At 37.0% G+C, this 27,084-nt stretch overlaps 1 protein-coding gene across 1 annotated transcript in view; it reads right to left on the reverse strand.

Annotated features, from left to right (window-relative positions):
- The window catches only part of PAWR (pro-apoptotic WT1 regulator), a 128,277-nt gene that overhangs the window by 43,449 nt on the left and 57,744 nt on the right, over nt 1-27,084 (reverse strand). The window lies entirely within an intron of this gene.

Here is a 27,084-nt window from a genome sequence, read left to right on the forward strand (position 1 = left end):
GACAAGTCTTCAACAAAAACGCTGTAGACAAACTTAAAGAGCTGATCATTTAAAGAGTGGGGAACATTTGGAACTTCAGATAGAGAAAAAAGACAATTTCAGATGATGGAAAGAGCATATGGAAAGGTTGTTGCTAAAGAGCTGAATCAACACCTGCGTTATCTATCCAGGCTCTTGACATGAAGAAAAAAAAAATAAACAAAAACAAATTTCTATAAATTACACCCACTGTGGAATGAGTTATCTGTTCCTTGCAACTGAACACATTCCTGACCAATATTGCCCTAAAGGTTCTGTGAGAGACAAAAAATAAATAATGTCTCTGGAGGCACTCTGTAAAGACTAAGGCACTGACCAAAGAAAACAGGACTTACAAATTATAAAAAAAAAAAAAAAAAAAAAAAAGTTAAGCCGCTGTACAAACCAAGGAGACTGGAGTGTCTGGAATAGGAGGAACACAGTAGATAAGCAGCACCTTCAAAGACACAAATTCCACAATGGGGAATACAGAAAAAAGCATCTTTCTGAGATAGAATTTTACTTTTAGGATGATACAGAAAGGAAGTGAGGGGAAAGAACGGAAGGGGTGAATTAAAGAAATAAGCATGTCCTCCCTGGAATGGAACTATTTTTATAGGTGTCATCTGGCCCTTACCATGTCACCCTGTAAGAACTGGGGCTTGGGTAACTCATACAAGAAAAATGATGACACTGTGGCTACTTGACTCTGACCCAGGAGACTAGTATGGTCTGCCATGATCCAGGAAACTAACATGTTAGCTTGCAAGTAGGGTAAGATTTCAGACCTTTCATAGTTTCTGAGAGAAGTGAGGATTGGAAAGACATATGCTCTGATCACAGGAAACATAAATAGCAGAGAAGTATAGACCTTTTACTACATAACACAGAAAGATGTTATGCTGCTACAATTCCCTGGAATATAAGTAAAACATGATCAAAACTGATTTGGGAGGTAGCATATGGGTGGCTAAATCAGTTGAGTGTCCACCTCTTGATTTCAGCTCAGGTCTTAGGATGAGGCCCACATGGGGCTCCACATGGCAGAGAAGTACGGGGACCTGAAGTTCCCTCATCCCTCAAACATAGCGGTATGGAGGCCAGAAGACTTGGAATTCCAGGAATCTGGACCAGAGAATGACAGAAATAGCTCCAGAGGCCCACGGGGACAATGTGGTGGGCCCTAGGTGCCTTACTGCAAATTGGGAGAGATAAAACGGGTAGTGTAGGCACAGAAGGGAGGGATCCCCTTCTGTGGAAAGACAAGAGGAAGAGAAAGAGAGGCTGTGGAAGTGTATTTGGACAAGAGAAAAACCACAAACCGTGGAATAGAAAAAAATGGAGAGATAATCAATTTCTAACTGATCCAGGGTTGAAAGGCTTCCTCTAGACTGGGACCAGCCGCCCTGTACATATACCTGGTGGGGGAAGGAGAGCCAGCACTGGTCTCAGTAGCTAACTCAGAGGCGCAGTCAGAGAAAGCAGTCCCCTCCCTTCAGTGCTGTAGGAAGAAGATACACAGCCACTCCAAGGACAAAAGATCTTGCAGGTGCCAGCCAACCAGAGGCCCTTCATAGGCTGGCTGAGGAAAAGTGGCACCACCCCTTAACCAGGGCCTACAGAGCAGGATCCTTTAAAACATTGGGATTTGAATCCCAGCCAAGCACCTGGGAAGCACAGGAGACTGGAATGGGACAGAATAACCTGCTCGCACCTACCGAACACTGTGAAAACGGCCTGAATAGAGTGGTCTGGGACACCTAGTCAGGGGGAAAAAAACTGGGGTGTCACCATTTTCCTCCCCATCACCAACAAAGTGGGGCTTCAGGAAATAGGACAGAGGCTCCCAGTGGAGGCGAGATCACCTACACCAAACCATGCCCCTCCCTTCCTTATAACTACATCTACATAAGCAAGACTGACAATGACTGAACCAGAGGGCCCCTCCTCCAGACCAGCGCAGCCACTGGTTCCAAGGCACCATGAGATAGCAGTCCAACAGTTTTGCATCTTCTGACTTGATTCTTGGTCAATTCTTATTTTATATATATGTATATAGCTTTTTTGTTTCTTCCTTTTCATCCTCTTATTTCTTCCCTTCTCTGTTCTGATTATTCTGATTATTGGTTCGTTTAAGCAGACATTTTTAATCTATTCTTTTTACACCTCTTCTGTATCTCCTTTATTTTCTCCCCTCTCTAGAGTAAGTCATAGTTTCTCTAATTTGCTGCCTGGTCAATTTTTTCTTCTCTTTTCTTTTTTCGCACTCCTGGTCATTTATGAGATAAAGCTTGTTCACCACCACCACCCCTTTTTAAAATTTTTCCAGGGTTACTTCAGTGAACAAATCAAAGCACACCTGGTGGAAGGTCCAAACCACCACAATGAGTAGGGAGAGAAAACCACCAACGTCACAAGAGAGAGCATGCAACACACTCCAAAACTACCACCTGAAGCGCCAGGCCCTGGACAGTTTATGACCCTTTTTTAATATAGTGCTTGAGGTGCAAAACACATAATAAGCTATTAAATAAAACACGTACAGGACAGAAAACTACTCAAAATGATGAAATGGAAAAATCTGCCTCAAGAGAAATTCCAGGAAGAAATGACAGCTAGAAAAATTGCTCAAAACAGATATAAACAATATATCTGATCAAGAATTTAGAATAACAGTCATAAGATTTATAGCTGGGCTTGAAAAAAAGCAGAGACTCTACTGTTGCAGAGGTCTAGAAACTAAGAGATAGTCACAATGAATTAAGAAATGCTGTAAATGAAGTACAAAATAAACTAGACACAGTGACAGCAAGGATGGAGGAAGCAGAGAGGAGAGTAAGTGAAAGAAAAGATAAAATTATGGAAAATGATGAAGCTGAGAAAAAGATAAGAAAATACTAGACCATAAGGGGAGAAATAGAGAACTAAGTGATTCAATAAAACATCGTTATATCTGTGTCACAGGAGTTCCAGAAGAAGAGAGAAAGTGGCAGAAGGTTTACTTGAATAAATTATAGCTGAGAACATCCCTAATCTGGGGAAGGAATCAGATATCTAAATCCAGGGGGCACAGAGAACTCCCTTCAGATTCAATAAGAATAGGTCTTCATGAGGACTATCATAGATAAACTGGCAAAAATACAAAGACAGAGAATTCTAAAAGCAGCTAGGGACAAATGGGCCTTAACATACAAGGATAGACACATAAGGGTAGTAGCAGACCTATCCAATGAAACTTGGCAGGCCAGAAGGGATGGCAAGAAATATTCAATGTGCTGAACAGGAAAAATATGCAGCCAGAATCCTTTACCCAGCAAGGCTGTCATTCAGAATAGAAGGAGAGAGAAAGACTTTCTCAGACAAACAAAAGCTGAAGGAGTTCATGACCACTAAACCAACCCTGCACGAGATCCTAAGGGGGACTCTATATGAGCGGAATGCTGCAAAGACTAGAAAGGACGAAAGACAGCACCACAAGCATGAAACCTACAGATAAAACAATGACACTAAATCTGTATCTTTCAATAATAACTCTGAATATAAATGGGCTAAATGCTCCAACCAAAAGACACAGGGTATCAGAATGGATTCAAAAAACAAGATCAATCTACATACTGTCTACAAGAGTGTCATTGTAGACCTGAGGACACTTTCAGATTGAAAGTGAGGAGATGGAGAACCATCATCATGCCACTGGAAGTCAAAGAAAGCTAGAGTACCCCTACTTATATCAGACAAACTAGATTTTAAACTAAAGGCTGCAACAAGAGATGAAGAAGGGCATTATGCCATAATTATGGGGTCTATCCATCAAGAAAAGATAACCGTGTTTATGCCCCCAACTTGAAACACTCAAATATATAAATCTATTAATCACAAACATAAGCAATCTTATTAATAAGAATACAGTAATTGTAGGGGACTTTAATACCCCACTTACAGCAATGGACAGATCATCTAGACAGAAAATCAATATAGAAACAGTGGCCTTGAATGATACAGTGGACCGGATGGACTTGACAGATATATTTAGAATTTTTCATCCAAAAGCAGCAGAATACACATTCTTCTCAAGTGCACATGAAACATTTTCCAAGAGAGATCACATACTGAGTCACAAAATAGCCCTTAATTAATATAAATTAATATAAAAGAACTGAGATCATACTACACATATTTTCAGATCACAATGCTACGAAACTTAAAATCAACCACAAGAAAAAAACTGCAAAGTCTCCAAACATACTCAGGTTAAAAAACATCATATTAAAGAATGAATGGGTCAACCAGGCAATTAAAGAATAAAATAAAAATATATGGAAGCAAATTAAAGTGAAAACACGACAGTCCAAACCCTTTGGGATGAAGCAAAGGCAGTTATAAGAGGGAAACACACTGCAAATGAGGCCTATCTAAAGAAAAAAGAAAAATCGCAAACACAAAACCTAACCTCACACCTAAAGTAACCTTGTACCTAAAGTAAAACAGCAAAAAAAAAAAAACCCAAAGGCAGCAGAAGAGAAATAATAAAGATTAGAACAGAAACCATGAGAGACTCTTGAATGCTGACAAAAACTGAGGACTGAAGGAAGAGGGGGGGAGGGGGTGATGGGCATGGAGGAGGGCACTTTGGGGATGAGCACTGAGTGTTATGTAGAAACTAATTTGACAATAAACTATTTGTAAAAAAAAAAAACAAACATTAAGAGAAAAAAAAAAAAGAACAGAAATAAACAATATGGAATCAAAAAATATTAGAACAGATCAATGAATCTAAGAACTGGTTTTTTGAAAAAATAAATGAAATTGATAAACCCCTAGCCAAACTTCTCAAAAAGAAAAGAGAAAGAACCCAAATAGATAAAATCACAAGTGAAAGAGGAGAGATCACAACCAACACTGCAGAAATACAATTATTAGAGAATACTATAAAATGTTGTATGCCAAAGAACTGTATAACCTGGAAGAAATGGACAAATTCCTAGACACCCCAAACTACCAAAACTCAATGGGGAAGAAACAGAAAATTTGACCAGACCCATAACCAGCGAAGAAATTGAATCAGTTATCAAAAATCTCCCAACAAGTAAGAATCCTGGGCCAGATGGCTTCCCAGGAGAATTCTACCAGACATTTAAAGCAGAGTTAATACCTTTCCTTCTCAAACTGTTCCAAAAAACAAAATAAAAACAGAAGGAAAGCTTCCGGACTCATTCTATGAAACCAGTATTACCTCAATTTCCCAAACCAGATGAAGACCCCCACTGCAAAGGAGAATCACAAGGCAATATCCCTGATGAATATTAGTGCAAAAATTCTCAACAAGATACTAGCAAATTGAATATATAGTACAGTATATTAAAAGAATTACTGACCATGATCAAGTGAAATTTATTCCTGGGCAGCAGGGCTGGTTCAATATTTGCAAACCAATCAATGTGATACATCACATTAACGGAAGAAAGAGTAAGAACCATATGATCCTGTCAATAAATGCAGAAAAAGCATTTGACAAAATACAGCATCCTTTCTTAATAAAAACCCTCAAGAAAGTCAGAATAGAAGGACCATATCTTAACATCATAAAAGCCATATATGAAAAGTCGACATCTAATATCATCCTCAATGCGGAAAAATGAGAGCTTTCCCCCTGAGATCAGGAACAAGACAGGGATGTCCACTCTCACTACTGTTGTTTAACATAGCATTAGAAGTCCTAGCCTCAGCAAGGCATACAAACTGACAAAGAAGAAGTCAAACTTTCACTTTCTGCAGACAACATGATACTCTACATGGAAAACCCAACAGACTCCACCAAAAAGCTGCTAAAACTGATACATGAATTCAGCAAAGTCGTAGGATAGAAAACCAGACTGAAACAGAAATCAGCTGCATTTCTAATATACCAATAATGAAGCAACAGAAAGAGAATTAAGAAATTAATCCCATTTACAACTGCACCAAGAACCATAAAATACTTAGGAATAAACCTAACCAAAGATGTACAAGATAAGTACATTGGAAATCTATAGAAAATTATGCAAGAAATTGAAGAAGACAGAAAGAAATGGAGAAACATTCCATGGTGATGGATTAGAAGAACAAATATATTTTTAAAAATTTTTAATGTTTATTTATTTTTGAGAGAGGGAGACAGAGTGCAAGCTGGGGAGGAGCAGAGAGAGAGGGAGACATAGAATCTGAAGCAGGCTCCAGGCTCTGAGCTGTCAGTGCAGAGCCTGATGTGGGGCTCAAACTCACAGACCGCGAGATCATGACCTGAACCGAAGTGATACGCTTCACCGACTGAGCCACCCAGGCACCCTGGAAGAACAAATATTATTAAGCTGCCAACATTACCCAAAGCAATCTAGACATTCAATGCAATCCCAATCAAAATTGCACCTGCATTCTTCTCAGAGCTAGAACGAACATACCTAAAGTTTGTATGGAACCACAGAAGACCCCAAATAGCCAAAGTAATATTGAAAAAGAAAACCAAAGCAGGCGGCGTCACATCAAAGTCCCAGACTTTTAGCCTCTACTACAAAGTAGCAATCATCAAGACAGTATGGCATTAGCACAAAAACAGACACAAAGACCAATAGAATAAAATAAAGAACCCAGAAATGGACCCACAAATGTATGACCAACTAATTTTTGATAAAGCAGGGGAGTATCCAATGGAAAAAAGACAATCTCTTTAGCAAATGGTGCTGGGACAACTGTACAGCAACATGCAGAAAAATGAAACTGGACCACTTTCTTACACCATACACAAACTCAAAATGGATGAAACACCTAAATGTGATGCAGGAAACCATCAAAACCCTAGAAAATAATACAGGAAACAATTTCTTTGACCTTAGCCACAGCAACTTCTTACTCAACACATCTCCAAAGGCAAGGGAAATAAAAGAAAAACTGAACTACTGTAACCTCACAAGATAAAAAGCTTCTGCACTGCAAAGGAAATAATCAACAAAACTGAATGGCAACTGACAGAATGGGAGAAGATGTTTGCAAGTGACATATTGAGCAAAGAGTTAGTATCCAAAATCTATAAAGAACTTACCAAACTCAACACTCGAAAAACAAATAATCTAGTGAAGAAATGAGCAGAAGACATGAATAGACACTTTTCCTAAAAAGACATCCAGATGGCCAAAGATGCTCAACATTGCTCACCATCAGGGAAACATGAATCAAAACCACATTGAGATACCAACTCACACCAGTCAAAGTGGCTAAAATTAACAACTCAGGAAACAAATGTGGTGAGGATGTGGAGAAATGGGAAACTTCTCTTGCACTGTTGGTGGGAATGCAAAATGATGTACCCAATCTGCAAAACAGTGTATGGAGGTACTTCAAAATATTAAATAGAATTACTCTATGACCCAGCAATAGCACTACTAGGAATTTATCCAAAGGATAGAGGAGTGATTCATAGGGGCACATGTACCCCAAAAGCCAAATTATGAAAAGAGCCCAAATGTCCATCAACTGATGCACAGATAAAGAAGATGTGGTTTAGGGGTACCTGGGTGGCTCAGTCGGTTGGGCGTCTGACTTTGGCTCAGGTCATGATCGCAGAGTCTGTGAGTTCGAACCCCACTTTCAGGGCTCTGACAGCTCAGAGCCTGAATCCTGCTCGAGATTCTGTATCTCCCACTCTCTCTATACCTCCCCAACTCATACTTTGTCTCTCTCTCTTTCAAAAATAAACATTAAAAAAAAAAGATGTGGTTTATGTATACAATGGAATACTATTTGGCAGTGAGAAAGAATGAAATCCTGTCATTTGCAACAACCTAGGTAAAACTGGAGGGTATTAGGCTAAGTGAAGTCAGTCAGAAAAAGACCTATCATGTTTTCACTCATGTGGAACTTGAGATACTTAACAGAAGACCATGGGGGAAGGGAAGGGGGAAAAACAGCTTCAAATAGAGAAGAAGGCAAACCCGTAAGAGGCTCTTAAATACAGAGAGCAAACCTAAGGTTGATGGGGCAGGGGTGGGGGCAGGCTGGGGAGAAAGGAAAACGGGTGATGGGCACTGAGGAGGGCACTTGTTGGGATGAGCACTGAATGTTGTATGTAAGTGATAAATAATGGGAATCTACTCCTGAAGCCAAGAGCAAGCACACTGTATATACTGTATGTTAGCTAACTTGACGATAAATTATATTTTTTTAAAAATCTCTCTCTAGAAGTGCCTGGGTGGCTTAGTTGTTTAAGTGTGAGACTTCGGCTCAGGTCATTATCTTGCAGTTTGTGAGTTGGAGCCCTGCATCGGGATCTATTGCTGACAGCTCAGAGCCTGAAGCCTGTTTCACATTCTATGTCTTTCTCTCTGCCCCTTACCAACTCACACTCTCTGTCTAAAATAAGCATCAAAAATAATTTTTTTAAAGATGCTCTCTCTGGGGCGCCTGGGTGGCTGGGTCAGCAAGGCATCCGACTTCGGCTCAGATCATGATCTCACGGTTTGTGGGTTTGAGCCCCGTGTCGAGCTCTGTGCTGATGGCTAGCTCAGAGCCAGGAGCCTGCTTCCGATTCTGTGTCTCCTCTCTCTGACCCTCCCCTGTTCATGTTGTCTCTCTCTCTCTCTCTCTCAGAAATAAATAAAACATTAAAAAAAATTTTTTTTAAATAAAGATGCTCTCTCTAACAAACAAACAAAAGAAGCTTATTTTCAGAACAGTACCTGTATACAGCAGTTCAAAGTGGAAATTAACAGGGGCGCCTGGGTGGCTTAGTCGGTTGAGCGTCCGACTTTCGCTTAGGTCATGATCTCGCGGTTCGTGGGTTCGAGCCCCGCGTCGGACTCTGTGTTAACTGCCAGCTCAGAGCCTGGAGCCTGTTTCAGAGTCTATGACTCCCTCTCTCTCTCTGACCCTCCCCTGCTCACGCTGTCTCTCTCTCTCTCCCCTAGAAATAACTAAAAAATATTTTAAAAAAACAAAAAAACAAAAAAACAAAATGGAAATTAACATGGACCAAAAGTGGAGTAGACAACAACGTAGGCAATTTGACCCTATGAAAAACAATATATCCTAAGTGGAAAACAGAAATAATAATAAAAAAAAACTCATAAAGGGTACTGAAGTTTAAGAAATTAGTTCTGATTAGAAAAAAGAATCTCAGAACTCTCTAAAAAACTTTTTTCAGACCAATAGATAGTATCATGTTTACTGGCAAAATATCCACAAAACAAAAGCAAAATCAGACCTAAAACATTCATATTCATTCCACTATCAAGATAGTTGTTAATATCACTCTGGGAATGCTATCTGATAAAACTAGGTAAGAATAAAAGATTTCAGCATTAGAAAGAAGGCAAAATTCCTTTACCTCAGATGATATAATTTCGGTGAGATAATAACATTAAAATATTTTAGAATTATTAGAGCTCATTACAACGGTTTTTATGTAAGTATGAAAAAATAGCTTCCCAAAGTAACATCAATAGTTGGATTATATAATTTTAATAGTAAGTGTAAAAAAATCAAAAACCTTTCTGAAAAAGAACTATAAAACTTGGCTCAGAAATATTCATTAAGACCTATTCTTAAATGGAGAAAAACCTAATATTGTGAAGATATCAATAATATGTAAGTCAATTTGTAAGTTGGATAAAAATTACAATCAATATCTTAAGGGACTTTATTTGGAAAGCAGAAGTGGGTCATCTGGATAAATAAATACATAAGTCATCCAGAAAAATTACTTTACTGCAAAGAATTACAACAGAACATTCCCTCTATATAACATTAAAATGTACAAACTCACAATAATAAAAACTATAAAATCGAGGTCCTAGAAAAAAATACAGTAAAGGAATTCTTCAATACTGAGACAAGAGAGCAATCATTTAATGCAGAGTGGGTGCTGATGAGCAAAAGGATAAGATCTGGAAAAAATAAAGAGTGGTCTTACCTCTAGCCTTCTACTCTAGGAAAGCAAACATCACTCATTCTCCAGTACCTGGACTGCAAAAATGTCTTACCGTAAGATCAAATGTCGGTCACATAAAGCTAAACTCTTAAATCCTAGAGTAGCATAGATAGAAAGTAAAAGTTGAAGCAAGTAGCCACAAACTCCCTGGGCACAGGGATAAAATTTTATTTATCTTTGTTTTCATTTGCTGAGATCCAGTCCCTCAATACTAACCACCTTTCCTCCTTCTACTACATCAATAAATGAAGACATCCTTACTCGTACTTTAAAAAAAAAGAGAGAGAAAAAAAATTCAGTAAATGTTAGATGAATGAATGAATGAGTTACCAAGATGAGACAAATCAGGGAGATGGACTATGGTACCCCAACTTAAAACTGAATATTCTTTCCCATGGCAACGCTCTTACCTATTGACCTGGGAACCTATTCATCACATACACTATCTCTGTAGAGAGCGTGTGCATCTTACATTCTAGGCAGCTTTTAGAATAGGGATTACTTAATGAATCACAACTTCCCTCCAAGGTTCTTCTAGCAACCAGTACAGCTCTTTTGGCAACAAGCATCCTAAAAATTCTTTAAACTATCTTGCATAACTAGAATAAATACATGCGGAGGAACACTTTGCTAGAAATAATGAGAAATAAAAATGAAAGCAAAAAAGAACTGAGTTAATGGACCAAGGTGGATTAAGACATATTCCATTTCTATTTATTGCAAACATTAGTATTTCTCTAAGTGCACACAGCCAACTGATATCCTTAAGAGAGACAGAGTTATGTTTTAAGATTTTTTTTAATTTTTAAGTAATCTCTACATCCAATGGGGCTCAAACTCACAACCCCAAGATCAAGAGTCACATGGCTCACCAAATGAGCCAGCCAGGCATCCTGACCATTTTTTAAAAATCTGAAATGTTTTACTTTTTCTTTTCTTTTTTTTTTTATTTTAATCCAAGTTAGTTAACATATAGTGTAATAATGATTTCAGGAACAGAATTTAGTGATTCATGGCTTACATATAATACCCAGTGTTCATCCCAACAAGTGTTCTCCTCCAGCAACCCTTGGTTTGTTCTTTGTATTTAAGTGTCCCTTATGGTTTGTCTCCTCATTGTTTTTACATTTTTTTTACTTCCTATGTTCACCTGTTTTGTATCTACAGTTTTCAGTGTATAGAGAGTTCACCTCTTTGGTTAAGTTTATTCTGAGGTATTTTATGGTTTTGAGTGCAATTGTAAATGGGATCAAGTCCTTGATTTCTCTTTCTGCTGCTTCAGTTCTGGTGTATAGAAATGCAACACATTTCTGGGCATTTGTTTTATATCCTGCAACATTGCTGAATTCATGTATCAGTTCTAGCAGTTTTCGGGCCGAGTCTTTTGGGTTTTCCACATTTGTGAAGAGTGAAAGTTTAACTTCCTCCTTGCTGATTTGGATGGCTTTTATTTCTTTGTATTGTCTGATTGCTGAGGCTAGGACTTTCAAAACTATGTTGAGTAACAGTGGTGAGAGTGGACATCCTTGTTGTGTTCCTGACCTTAGGGGGAAAGCTCTCAGTTTTTCCGCATTGAGGATATTAGCGGTGGGTCTTTCATGATCTTGAGATATGGTCTTTCTATATCTACTTTCTTGAGGATTTTTATCAAGAAAGGATGCTGTATTTTGTCAAATGTTTTTCAGCATCTATTGAGAGGATCATGTGGCTCTTATCCTTTCTTTTATTAATGTGATGTATCAGATTGATTGATTTGTGGATACTGAACCAGCCCTGCATCCCAAGGATAAATCCCACTTGATCATGGTGAATAATTCTTTTAATGTACTGTTTGATCTGGTTGGTTAGTATCTTGTTGAGAATTTCTGCATTCATGTTCATCAGGGAAATTGCTCTGTAGTTCTCCCTTTTAGTGGGGTCTTTGTCTCGTTTTGGGATCAAGGTAATACTGGCCTCATAGAATGATTTTGGAAGTTTTCTCTCCATTTCCATTTTTTTGGAACAGCTTCCAAAGAATAGATGTTAACTCTTCTTTAAATGTTTGGTAGAATTCCCCTGGAAAGCCATCTGGCCCTGGACTCTTGTTTGTTGGGAGATTTTCTTTACTGGTTACAGGTCTGTTCAAATTTTCTCTTTCTTCCTGTTTTAGTTTTGGGTAGTTTATATGTTTCTAGATATTTGTCCATTTCATTCAAATTGCCCAATTTGTTGGCAAATAATTGTTCATAATATTCTTTTATTATTGTTAGCATTTCTGCAGTGTTGCTTGTGATCTCTCCTCTTTCATTCGTATTTTATTTATTTGGGCCCATTTCCTTTTGGTCAATCTGGCTAGGGGTTTATCAGTTCTGTTAATTCTTTCAAAGAACCAGCTCCTGGTCATTGATCTGTTCTACTGCCTTTTTTTTTTTTTTTTAAATTTCAATATCATTAATTTTTTCTCTAATCTTTATTATTTAACTTCTTCTGCTGGTTTGGGCTTTATTTCCTGTTCTTTTTCCAGCTCTTTAAGATATAAGGTTAGGTTGTGTATTTGAGACCCTTCTTCTTTCTTTAGGAAGTCCTGGATTGCTATTTCCTTCCCTCTTATGACTGCCTCTGCTGTACCCCAGGTTTTGGGACCAAGATGCAGTCTCAAAATAAATGCCACAACAGCAAGGATGGACAAAGCAGAGCAGCAAATCTGTGATATAGAGGACAAAATTTTGAAGAATAATGAAGCAGAAAAAAAGAGGTAAAGAAAGGCAAAATATCACAATACAAGATTTAGAAAACTCAATGACTTATTCAAAAGGAATAACATCCGAATCATAGGAGTCCCAAAAGATGAAGAGAGAAAAGGGGCAGAAGGTTTATGTGGGCAAATTATAGTGGAAAACTTTGCTAATTTGGGAAGGACACAGACATCAAAATCCAAGAGGCACAGAGAATTCCCAATAGATTCAACAAAAGCTGACCATCACCAAGGCATATCATAATCAAATTCATAAAATACACAGACAAGGAAAGAATTATGAAAGCAGCAAGGGGGAAAAAGTCCCTAATCTATAAGGGAAGATAGATCAGGTGTACAGCAGACCTATCCACAGAAACTTGGCAGGCCAGAAAGAAATGGCAGGATATATTCAATGTACTGAGTTGAAAAAACATGCAGCCAAGAATTCTTTATCCAGCAAGGCTGTCATTCAAAATAGAAGGAGAGAGAAAGTTTCCCCAAACAAAAACTAAAGGGGTTCGTGACCACTAAACCAGCCCCACAAGAAGTTCTAAGGGGGACTCTGTGAGTGGTGAAAAGACAAAACAAATCAAAAAAGACCAAAAGCAACAAAGACTAGAAAGGACCAGAGATCATCATCAGAAACACCAACTTTACAAGCAACACAATGGCACTGGTTCATATCTTTCACTATTCACCCTAAATATCAACAGACTAAATGATCCAATCAAAAGACAGGGTATCAGAATGGATAAGAAAACCAGACCTATCTATATGCTTCTTACTAGAGACCCATTTTAGACCTAAAGACACCTGCAGATTGAAAGTAAGGGGATGCAGAACCATCAACCATTCTAATGGTTGCCAAAAGAAAGCTGGAGTAGCCATGCTCCTATCAGACAAACTGAATTTTAAAATAAAGACTGTATTACAGGCAGGTGATTGAACTGATCTGAGAATTCCTGATGGAAGACACACACAGTTGCCTGGATTGGTCAGGAAAAGTCTGAAATTATAAGTCTCCAAGAGCTTATGAGATACTGAATGAAATACGTAAGTTTATAATCATTATAAAGAGTGGGTGTGCTCTAAAGGAGGGAAGTGGGGTGCCATGGCCACTCAGAGAGAAGATGCCAATTCCTTATTGTCTGTAGTTCAGACTTAGCTTGACAGTCTGTGTTTTTCACCATCATGTCCTGTCATAATTCTCCAAAATAATCTTTCACTACTCTCCAAGCTAGCAGTCCCCTCCAAATGGTTGGATTCTTCACTAACCCTTGAAAACAAGTCCCATTTTAAATAAAGTCTAATGCTAAACAAACAAATAAATAAAGACTGTAACAAGAGATGAAGGGCATTCCATCATAATTAAGGAGTCTGTCCACCAAAAAGATCTAACAACTGTATGCCCCCAAATATGTATGCCCCCGAAGTGAAAGCACCCAAATGTATAAATCAATTAATTGCAAACATAAAAGAAACTCATTAATAATAATACCATAACACTAGGAGCCTTCAACACCCCACTTACAGCAATGGAAAGATCATCTACACAGAAAATCAACAAGGAAACCATGGTTTTGAAGGACACACTGGATGTACGTAACAGATATATTCAGAACATTTCATCTTAAAGCAGCAGAATACACATTCTTCTCAAGTACACATGTAACATTATCCAGAAAAGTCACAGTCTGGGACACAAATCAGCCCTCAACAAGTACAAAAGATCAGGATCATACCTTGCATATTTTCAGACCACAACGCTATGAAACTTGAAATTAACCACAAGAAAAAATTTGGAAAGACCATGAATACTTGGAGATTAAAGAACATCCTAAAAGAATGGGCTAGCCAAGAAATTAAAGAGGAAATTAAAAAGTACATGGAAGACAGTGAACATGAAAACACAACAAACCATCAGTTATTTAAAAAAAAAAAAAAAGCTTATTTATTTATTTTTGAGAGAGAGAGAGAGAGAGAGAGAGAGAGAGAACAAGCAGGGAAGAGGCAGAGAAAGGGAGAAAGAGAGACCCTCAAGAAAGCTCCATACTGTCAGCACAGAACCTGATACGGGGCTCAAACTCACAAATTGCGAGATCAAGACCTGAGTCGAAATCAAGTCAGATGTTTAACTGAATGAGCCACCCAAGCACCCCTCTCCTCAACAGTTATTTTTAAATAAGTACTAGCAAAAGAGAACCAGAAAGAACTCTAAACATTTTTTAAAGTTTTTCTACTAAGTGTAAGCTTTTTATCTGGTAGAGAAAAGGATGAGAAGAAAAAGACACTGATTTTATATTACATTTACACCAATAATGTAAAACTGAATCCCTGATCTCTCTTTCCAGCTCTAATTTCTAGATGAATGTAATCATGTAAAAATTACTCTCTCTTTTTACACAGATTACAGAAGACAAATGCATTAGAACTAGGTTAACAATTATTTTAAACTGAAATCAAAAAGTCAAATTTTATGAAATTACAAGTTTGAAACACAAACAATAAGCATCATTGACTGTCATCAAGTTCTTTGCTTTTCCAAAAGCTGCATTTTACAGCATTAATATTTTGGAAAGTAAAATCCCTGAACAAAACAAAGATAACTTTAAAATTCTATATATTATGTTCTAAAAAATTATTCAGATTACTGCTACAGATCTGACGAAAGTAACGGAGTAAAAAGGAAATCAGGATTTTTTTTTAATGTTTATATTTTAGAAAGAGAGAGTGCAAGTGCGCATGTGGGTAAGGGGCAGAAAGAAAAGGAGACAGAGAAGCCCAAGCAGGTTCTGCGCTTTCATCAGAATGATTAAAATTAAAGACTGATAATATCAAGTGTTAATGAGGATTTCAAATAACTGAATATCTACTATATTGCTGGTAAAAACTAAAAATAGAAAACAGTTTGACAGTTTTTTACAAACTTAAATATATGCTTAGCATATGAGCCAGCAATTCTACTCCTAGTTAATTACAAGAGTAAGAAAAACACGTTAACTCAAAACCTGCACAAAAACGTGTATAGAAAAAAAAAGTCAACTTTTTTCATAACAGCCAAAAACTGCAAATAGTTCAAAAGTCTACCAACTAGTAAACAGATAAATAGCAGTATAGCCATGTAGTGGAAAACTAACTCAGTAACAAAATGAATGGAATCTCAAAAGCATTATGCTAAGTGAAAGATATCAGAAAATGAAGACTATATACGGATGATTCATTTATATAAAATTCCAGAGAAAGCAAAATCATAGTGGCAGAAAGCAGATCAGTGGTTACGAAGAGCTGGGTGTGAGAGAAAGGAGCTGATGAGAAGGGGGCAGAAGGAGTGATGAAAATGTTCTATATCCTGATTCTCAGGATGGTTTACCCAGATTTGTACATTTGTCAAAATTCATCAAATTGTATTCTTAAAACAGTAGGATATTGTATGTAATATATATTATATATAAACAAAAAATTAATAAACAATATAAAAAACATGGTAGTGGGGATACTGAACAAATGAAATGAGTTAAAAAAAAATAAACTGGGGGCGCCTGGGTGGCTCAGTCGGTTAGGCATCCAACTTCAGCTCAGGTCATGATCTCATGGTTCGTGGGCTCGAGCCCCACGTCGGGCTCTGAGCTGACAGCTAGCTCAGAGCCTGGAGCCTGCTTCAGATTCTGTGTCTCCCTCTGTCTCTGACCCTCTCCTGCTCATGCTGTCCTCTCTCTCTCAGAAATAAATAAAACATTGAAAAAAAAAAAAAAAGACTGAACCTATTATCTGATTAAGCTTCTAGATCCAACTACTAATTATAGAAAAGAGGGGACAAAAACTCTTATCAGATAACCACTATAGAGATGCAATGATGAAATCCAAGCTATAGGAAATTCTAAGCAGGAATCAGAAACCTTTGAAAAAACGAGGCAATATTTAGTCTTCCAGAGTTATGTGAGATCTGTTACCTTTATTTTTTTTCAACAATCCTTTAAAAACACAGATATCATTCTTAGCTCTCCATCATACAGAAACAAGCCTCTACTGCTCTTTGCTATAAAAGACTAACAGCCAGTTTTCTACAGCTAATGAACTACGAGAAGGGAAAAGAGAAAGGAGAAGAGACCAATTAATTTGAAACTCAAAGGACATATGAACTAACACCAATATACTGACCTACTCTGTGTCCTTATGAAAGGAAACAATTTTTAAAATTATCATTTAAGAGACAGTGTGAACAATGCATATATGGTAAAAGTAAGTCTTAGGAGTTCATGAGATTAAGGATCTATTTTTAACCTTTTTTAGGTGCAATGATATTGCTCTTTTGTTTAAAAAAAGATTCCAGGGCGCCTGGGTGACTCAGTCAGTTAAGCGTCTGACTCTTGGTTTCAGCTCAGATCCTGATCTCACAGTTGGGAGTCCTGCATCGGGCTCTGCAGCTGACAGCATGAATCCTGCTTGGGATTTTCTCTCTCTCTCTCTCTGCCCTTTCTTCCCTCCCTTGCCCTCCAGCCCGCCCTCCCTCTCTCTCTCAAAATAAAAAAATTAAAATTAAAAAAAAAAATAGAAGATAAGAACTCAGAATTTGGAATAACAAAGACCTAGATTCAAATCCCAGCTCTGTCATTTAAATAATAATAGCTTCTACTACTATTTTCTAGGTTTGTAAGGCACTGTTAAACACTAACATGTAATATTTCATAAATTCTCACAAAAACCTTAGAAAGGTGTGTACTATTTTACAGAAGAGGAAACTGAGGATCAGAATTAAGTAACATGCCTAAAGACACAAAATTGTTGAGGGGTCAGTCGGAACTCTAACCCTAAATTCAATTTCCAACTACCTGGAATAACCTATTCATCAGTGATGAAATTAACTTAGCACATCACAACCCAGAATTTTTATGAGGAAAAAGAGCAGAACCGAAAATATCAGAGAACACGTTTTTCTGTGAAACTTTTGTTTCAGATGGTCTGTGGATACACTAGCTCACTTACTATAGGACAGAGTTAGAGGTGCACAGGAAAAAGGGCAGCTATGAGTTGACAATAGCTGTAGCTGGATGAGAGTGAAGAAGGGTTTATCGACCCTGCAGTTCTGTGTATGTGCTTTCTTTAATTTTTAATTTTAAAGGGACTTTCTGGAGGAATTTTATCAGGTCTTATTTCCACATCTACTTGAATCACTGAAACAGACCAAGCTTCCCCAAGCCTCATCCAGCACTGTACAGACTCTCATTTCCATCTTGCTCTGTACATTCTGTAACTGAACCAATCAGGTATTCCTCCTCTTCCTTCCAAATCATTACACTGTATCATTTGAATTCCTGTAGATTAAAATTTTGCTCTCCTCAGCTGCAGAATGAAATCTAGCTGGCTCCCAGTAAAAGCCCTTCCCCCTTTAGTGGTCTCAACTAAAAGGTGTTTTTTAATTTCTCTTATGCCTTCAGGCCTGGTGGTAGGGTTAGTGCTTTCTCCAACTACCATTCTGGAGCAAGTCTGTCCTTTGACCATGAAGCTCTATCTAGCCCAGTGAGTCTTCTTTAGTCAATACCACTCCCTATAAGGCATGGAATTTTGTGAAAGCATTTTTGGTCATTGATTACTAAGGGATACTACTGATTTTATACATCAGGAGCAGGGAATGAATACCTTGCAATTGGAAAAGTTAGTCCCTCTAAGAAAAAACTGACCCACATCCCATTTGACCACAGAATATAACACTGAACAGTCATGAAGGTGAAAAATCTATAGTGATACGGCGTTAAACACATTTTACCTCTAAAAAACCATGGGGGTGGGGGGGATACGCCAGGTTTTAAAATATACATAGATTTTTCCAGGAAAACTATACCTTGTAAATGATATTTTGTTAGTAACCTTATGAAAAAATTTGCTTGACATTTCAAATAATATCGCTAGTAGCAAAACTATTCATGCTATTAGAGTCATCAGTAAAGCACACTTTTATCAGTCCAAAAGAAAGTTTGAAAGCCACTGTACTATGTTTTTATAGCTCTAAGTCTTTGCTTGAGACAACAGACTGCACTATCAGAGTAGCACCATTTCAACAGTGTATCGTACTTTTATAACAAAACATGGCATATATGGAATATATTCAATGTTGCTGAACTAAATGGGTGCACAGTGGAAAGACCAGACTGAACCAAATTATAAAAGACACTGAGACTAAGAAGTTGAGGCTTACAGTCTCAAATACAAAGTGACCAGCTAATCATCATTTAATTTCTTGAACAAATGAGAAGCATACTAATTTTGAAAGACTAACCTTGGTGATATATATGCAAATAAGCTTGAGCTGGGAATCTTAAGGCAGTAGTTTCTCACTACTAAAATTTCTGTTAGCACAGCTCAAAGGTTTTTTGTTTTGTTTTGTTTTTTCCTTCGGTTCAAAGTCTTCCCTTTTATTAAAGTCCAAGTTATCACTACATGGTTTGGTATTCAATAAAGGAAAACTTGTTCAAATAAGGTTAAACGTTATCATCAGTATCTCCAGGTGACTGTTTACACTCAAGTAGCATTATGAATAAATTACTGAGAAGCCCATCCATGAGGTTTACACTTAGCCCAATTCCTCTGGAGTGGAGATTCCTAGTTCATTTAAAGTTAGTCTAAGTTCCTGGATGACACAGGCGTAGATTTCCTTATGAGGCCCTGGTTTGTCCTTAACAACCACAAGGATGCTAACTGTACTAGCAGAATCATTTAACCACCTGAATGCCAGCAAAGCAGCATCAATGACTTTGGGTTCTGGAACCAGATCACAGCCAACAAGCATGGTCATCCCTTTACACAATTCCCAGGCATCAATATCTGGCTTCCTAAAGTATGTCATCCAGCAAGCATCAAACTCCTCATCTGTCTCCTGTGGCCCATGGGAGTGGCAGCTAACTGACTGGACAATGGCAGCAGGGCCAGAGGAGCAGGGACGTAGGGTGAGGTACAGGAGGCCTCCAGGGGTGACAAGGGCAACTACAGCTGTTGCTACCATGCAGGAGCAGAGACCAGCACTGAGCCCGGTAATGACAGCACACAGTCTAGGCGAAAAGTTTTTAAAAGTATCGAAAATTTAGTAAAAAAAATACTTTTAATTTAAAAAGGGACGCCTGGGTAGCCCACTCAGTTGAGCATCCGACTTTGGCTCAAGTCTGGATCTTGGGTTCGAGGTTTGTGCTGACAGCTCGGAACTGGACCCTGCTTCAGATTCTGTATCTCCTTCTCTCTCTGCCCCTCCCCCACTTGCGCACACTCTCTCTCTCTCTCTCTCTCAAAAATAAACATTAAAAAAATGTTATTAAAATAAAAATGTAGTAAATTCATAAAACAAAATAACTAAAAAGGATCCATTTCATGGTAGCTTTTCCTTATCAATTTTTTTAAGCAAAATTCCACAAAATTTATTTCAGAAAAAGTAATCAATATAGCATTTGCCAACTTTAAACACAATTTTATTAATGTATTTTTAAATGCTTCTAATCTATGGACAACCGCACATTCCAAAGAATTTTTTTCTTATATTAATAGATAGTATGTAGGGTATACCTAAGCACATCATTAACAACTAGGCATACCCAAGCAAAACACAATTTAAAATTTTTTTATTCAAACACATTGAAATTTGTTAAAATTAATTTTTGATAAAATTAATGCTTAAGTCAAATTTTCAGACTTTGATATTTTGACAGAATAAACTGTGCAGTATGCTATCTAGTTCTTGGAAGAGTTCAGCTGCATAGTGCTTCACATTCCTTTCCTTTTTTTCACATCTGTTCTCTTTCAAAAGAGATGAGTCTTACAAAGAATAAAACAATTCATCTCCAAACAATATTGAATAATTCACATAATCCATTAAAAAAGCCAGTTCCTTTAATTTTCAGAACCCCCCACACACAAATTTTCCTGTCTTCTTCTGTCCAAATGCTGAAGTATATGTAACATATGCTCAGCTGATCTTTTTAAACATTTTTTTAAATTTTTTTTTAATGTTTTATTTATTTCTAGGAGAGAGAGAGACAGCGTGAGCAGGGGAGGGTCAGAGAGAGAGAGAGTCACAGAATCTGAAACAGGCTCCAGGCTCTGGGCTGGCAGTCAGCACAGAGCCCGACGCGGGGCTTGAACCCACGAACCGCGAGATCATGACCTAAGCGAAAGTCGGACGCTTAACCGACTAAGCCACCCAGGCGCCCCTCAGCTGATCTTAATATGAAGAATCCACACAAATTCCTTAGGTGTTCTGGTTTTTCAATGAACTTTTGCTAAGTATACATACTTCTCTATAAAGTTTTAACACTAGGGTATAGGGCAACGTTTTCGTCATAGAATTAGAATGAGGAAACAAATACAACAGAACTAAAATGAAATGCAGATTTTAAACAGCCAAGTAAACTTAACTGTATCTATTGCAATAAATCATATGAATGTGGCTCTAAAATCATTCTGATTGTCCTTTGCATTTAAAAGAAAATCAAGGGGCGCCTGGGTGGCTTAGTCGGTTAAGCGTCCGACTTTCGCTTAGGTCATGATCTCACGGTTCGTGAGTTCGAGCCCCGCATCGGGCTCTGTGCTGACTGCCAGCTCAGAGCCTGGAGCCTGTTTCAGTCTGTGACTCCCTCTCTCTCTGACCCTCCCCTGTTCATGCTGTCTCTCTCTCTCTCTCCTAGAAATAAATAAAACATTTAAAAAGAAATAAAAGAAAATCAAGTAAGGGGCACCTAGGTGGCTCAGTCAGTTAAGCATCTGGCTCCTGATTTCAGCTCAGGTCATGAGCTCACAGTTTCATGGGTTCAAGCCCCACATGGGGCTCTGTGCTGACAATGCGGCGCCTGCTTAGGATTCTGTCTTCCTCTCTCTCTGCCCCTCCCCTGTTCATGCCCGCGCTCGCTCTCTCTCTCTCTCTCTCTCCCCCCCCTTCAAAAATAAATAAACTTAAAAATATCTTATAAATGAAAATCAGGTAAGCAATCCTAGCATAGCTCTTAGGGAAAAGAAAGAAAAGCTTAATATAACTCCATGAGTATGAAAAAAGTTTCTATTTAGCATCACATAATTACAAACTGTGAATATGGATAAGTGGCTGTGCTTTCCAAAATGAAAGTTACTATATCCATGAAAGGCATTAGGGAAGCTGAGATTTTCTTTAGTAAGACCATGTCAATCCTATCAGTACTGCTGCTTCTTTATCTGCCTCCCTCTCTGGTAATACCCCTTTTCAGCCTCCATTAGTCCTTTATCTAGCCTATACTGGTTTGTCATCACTCAACATCTGCCTAGCTATTCCTTACCTTCCCTGCTTCCCTCCTTGCTATTTTGAAATGGTTACACAAAAGAAACTTTCCAACATAACAAAAAGAAAACTGAAACTAAGATCAAATTAGTATCTCTACAGGAAAAGAACTGAGCAAAATGAACAAACGATCTCTCCTCTCATCAGGTGGCTGAAAAAGCTACATATATCTATAACTACTACTACAAGGACTACACAGCCCTAAGCCAGAAAGTATGGGAAATAAATGGAGTAAAAGTGTATAAAATTTCCAAAGCTAATTATTAAACAATAATTCCATAACTGAATTAGTTATGCTAACAACTTGGTAACATCTAATAGAAGCATTCTGATTTCATGGATTTCAAAGCTCGGTTTACAACAGAAGTTAGCATTTTCAACAAAAAGAAATCTTATTTGTAAAGAATCTGAAAATTTAACACTCCAGAAACAGGAAATGAAATCAGATTTTCATTTTTATACAGTTTTAAAGCACCGTCCCCACCATTAAAATCTACACTAATACTATATCACATATGACTCAGCCAGGGTCAGATCCAACCACACTATCTTGTACTGGGATCCCATCAGACCTCAGAGTTAAACAGTGCTAAGTTCTCTAAATAGCAATATTCATGATAAGAGAGGTAGCACTCTCACTTTCAGCCATTTCAACTAATATTAATAACTTTAAAACTGTAGTTGGGCACTTTTATTAAACAGAAAATGATATCTTTCCTAATTACAGAATTACTCAATGTATATTACCAAAAGACTTTTAAAATAGAAAAAGTAAATGTAAAAAACTCATCCTTAATCTTAAACAACTGTTACTGCTTTGATACAAATTCTTCTACTAGAACTTTTTTTTTTAATCCAGGCAATTATAGACATCCTGCTGAGACCTCCTTGTACCATCTCCTCATTTGCAACAAAGATTTGAGCAGCTGCATAGTATGATATCACAGGAATACAGCATGATTTGTTTAAGCATATCTGGTTGTGGGTCATATAAGCTAAATAGTCTTTCATATAAATTCTAGTGTACATCTTTAATTTTCATGGCTCTTTAAATATGCTGCCAAATCTTCTGCCAACAAGAAGATTTCTTCTGTCTTATCCTTTTATTTTTAACTCTTTCCAAGCATATTAGGCAAACAATGATTTGACTGAACCCTAGTTAGAAGAATGAACATGTGTTATCTTTATTGACCTTATATATTTCCTTACGTATATTTATTTTTCTCCCTGATCTCCTCTTTCAATTAAAATTTTTTTTAATGTTTATTTATTTTTGAGAGAGAGTGAGAGAGTGTGAGTAGGGAAGGTGCAGAAAAAGGAGACAGAGAATCCAAAGTAGATTCTAGGTTCTGAGCTGTCAGCACAGAGCCCAACATGGGGCTTTAACTCACAAACCATGAGATCATGACTTGAGCCAAAGTCAGCTGCTCAACCTACTGAGACACCCAGGCGCCCCTCCTCTTTCAATTTTGATATTAGTTCATTCATTTCCCTAGTATTTATAAAAGTTCTTACTACAATAAGATGGTAACCTTTGTCTATCATATAGTCAACTTTTTTCTAGCGCTCCTTTAAATTCTGTTTAAGTTTTCCTTTTGAAATTTTCTCTCAGTGCTTTTATGTTAAGAAAATGCTTTCCCATCTTGAGAACTAAAACACATACACTTTCTAATTTTTACTATCTCATTATTAACTTTCTAACTCATCTCATATTTAATTTGTCACATAGTAAGGCTGGAAACATTTTTATTTTATAATAAGCAACTCTTCTAGCCATATACATGGAATAATCCAGACTGTAACACTGGCAATGGGTTGTATAAGTAATGGTTCCTGAAGGAATTTAGCACCCCCCTTCCAAATTTAATATTCAGAGGCTCTGAACAACCCATCTCCTCACCATGGATTTAAAAAGCTACTTCTGTTTTACACTTTTATACATGGGTATGTTTTTAGGTTTCTATTATGTTCCACTGATCTATCTATATTAATAACCAAATAATATTACTTTTATCATTGTAAGTTAATAGCATCTAATAATATCTAGCAGTTCTCTTTATTATTATTCTTTTTTAAAACTCTCTTGGCCATTCCCAGCCACTGTATTCTCCTACTAGAATAATCATTTCAATACATTTGAATTAAGTATAAATAATTTGGAGAAAACTACTGACAACATTTATTAGCTCGGTGACCTTGTAAAATGGGGAGAAGAGCAGTGTCAACATTATAGGGTTGTTGCTATACAGGACAGCAGTTAAGTTAAAACCAAGGAAATGAAAGTAGATATGAACAATGGCAGTAGAATCTGACTGGGCTGGGAGAGCCACAAGCAGTCATGTAGCAGTAACAAGATGACTCTCAGTTGTTAAGCTCACAGTGTCATTCACGTACACAAAAAAAATTTTGAAGGGGTTTGGTGTTGAGCATCTGAAATATTTGTGGGATATATAAGAGGAAAGGAGAGACCAAGGTACAGATCAAAGGCTAGCCCTCTTCTACTGAAACTGCAAGGAAGGCTCTCAATATGCATCTAAATACAGATACTTAGACAAAATCAGCAAAAGAAAAAAAATTGATAAAGTTCTGACTGACGGTTCTCTAGTTCCTCTGAGAAGTTAATTGTGCTTTTCTGCTGACAATCATGGGGTAGAAGTTTAGAATAAGGTAATGGATGTGAAGTAGACTAAAAGTTTAAAATACCTATTTTAGAAAACTTAAAAGTTTAAAATACCTATTTTAGAAAACTTAAAAGTGAGTGAAATACAAATATGCAAAAGGACTTTCAGACAAGTGCTGAGGGTCTAGCTCAGAATAAAGACCCTAAGACTTCAAAATGGCACCAATCTGTAATATCAGGTGTTATTAAATTAAAGCTCCTTAGGGCTATGAATCTAATTCTATTATGAAAACTTATCAGTATTTTCAGCAAGTTGTCTAATAGTTTCTGGAATGAATATGGAGGATGGTCTTACCATATCTCTCAATTGTTGAAACAGGTAATTCAGAAGCAAGTCTTAACCAGGAGGATATTAACTGTGCAATTATATGTGAATATAGTAACTACATTAGTATCATTTTCCATCAATATCTGAATCCATTCCAGAATTTTTTAAAATTATTAAACTTAGCTAAGAAATAATCCAGGATCATACTAGTTTTAGGTGAAAATTCTTCCCACGGCTTTATATTATACACTTTCTTCTATTATCTACAACCCAGGTCTCCATCTAATTAGACTTGTTCTAAAGCTTAGTAGTCAGGAGTAATAGGCTTGGGTATTTATAACATTAAAATTCCTCAGCATGAGTCACACAAACAATGCTAGGAAAACAAATAAGACACTAACATAAGGAAGGAGACTATCTTCAGAAGGAACTATCAAAACACAAATATGGAAAACATATTCTATCTTAAATATATCAATGATGCCTCTTTAGTACTAAAGTCAGAAAAGTCATAGTCTTCAGCTCAATAGTTCACAGAGTGATTATACTCGTAGAGAAGCAATGATATGAATAATCAAAGAAAACAAATAATCCAAATTATCTATATTTAGTTTTCAACTATTACCAGATTTAACCCAGTATTCACAGGCTTTCTTCAGTTACATCCAATGATGCTATGTAATCCCATGATAGTTATTCCTCCAGTTCCAAGATGTTTGGGCAATATACTCAACTACTCTATACTTGTTTTTCTCCTCCTCCTCCTCATCATCATAATATAGCTATGTCCCATAAAACTGTAAGGATTAAAGGAAATAATGTATACAAAAAAGCTAAGAACAATAACACACAAAGCACTCAATAAATGATTTTTATAACCCCCAAGAACACTCAGATGTACATTTAAACATGCTAATAACAATAATTGCTTTTACTGCACAGTTACTATGTACTAGGCATTTTTTAATAGTTACTTGGATTATTTGTTAATCCTCACAGGTAGGTACTATTAAAGATTTATTTGGTCAGTGCTGCTTCAACTGGAATCACCTTCTCCCCCTTACTTCTCTACACCTCCAACTGCAAGTATCCAATTCTTTCACACAGTAGGAATACATATATATTTACTGAATGAAACTTTGGCTATTTCAAATGTAAAAATCAGACTATAAATTCTCAGACTCTTAATCTTTAACTCATACTATTTATTAATTACATAGCACTGCACTGTTTCTTTCTTTCATGTTATCTACTTAATTAGATTTTACGGTTCCCAAAGGAAGGGACCTCATCCAGTATTGTTTCTGAATCCTTTAGCTTAATAAATACAAGTTTACTAAGAACTTCCTACAAATTTTTAAAATAATTTTAATAGCAAAAATATGCACTTATTCAAGGACATTCCTTCCACTTAAATCCTCATGTGCACAGAAATAACTTCTGGTAACCCCTTCTCATTTTATCCCAGTCTATTTCATTACAGATTCTAATGGGAAACAGGATTTTCAAGAATTCTCATTTATAGCATGCTCTAAGAAACACTATACAAATGCAGTAAAGCCTTGCTTCTTCAGCACTGAACAAGCCAACCTTCCCTATGTCTTAAACAATTAAACGGGTCATTCTCAACCTCAAACTCCTCCCTCCAAATAATGAAAAGCAGTGATTAACAAATTCAGAGGATCTAAAATTAAGCATAAAAAAGATTAAAGGCAGAAGTTCTGAAACTTTTAAAATCTGTCTTTCTAGTTTTTGTGGGAATGCTTATTTACAAAGTCATTCAGAATTTCCTATAAACTACCTATTGAGATCTGGAGAGACAGGAGAAGAGAAGACTATAGAACAGAAGGCAATCTACCACATGTTGAGGTTTCTCCAATGCAATGTGTTTTTTCCGAGAATTTAAAAATATTTGGATAAACACAATGACAGAATAATTTGTATACATACTTGAACAAAAGGAATGATAGCACTGAATCCTTTGGAACTGAGCAATTATCCTGGAATCTCTTTTATGCTTAGAGAAACAAAACCACCAAACAGCTCTCTCTCCTTTGGCCAGAATTTTCAATATTGACCATTTGGTCAATACTACTAAAAAGAAATTACTGAATAAGGGATGGTTATAGGAAAACGGATCCTAGAGAAGAACAGG

This window comes from Hyaena hyaena, unplaced genomic scaffold (assembly GCF_003009895.1).
Source record: "Hyaena hyaena isolate Hyena2069 unplaced genomic scaffold, ASM300989v1 scaffold_99, whole genome shotgun sequence".
Classification (NCBI taxonomy): domain Eukaryota; kingdom Metazoa; phylum Chordata; class Mammalia; order Carnivora; family Hyaenidae; genus Hyaena; species Hyaena hyaena.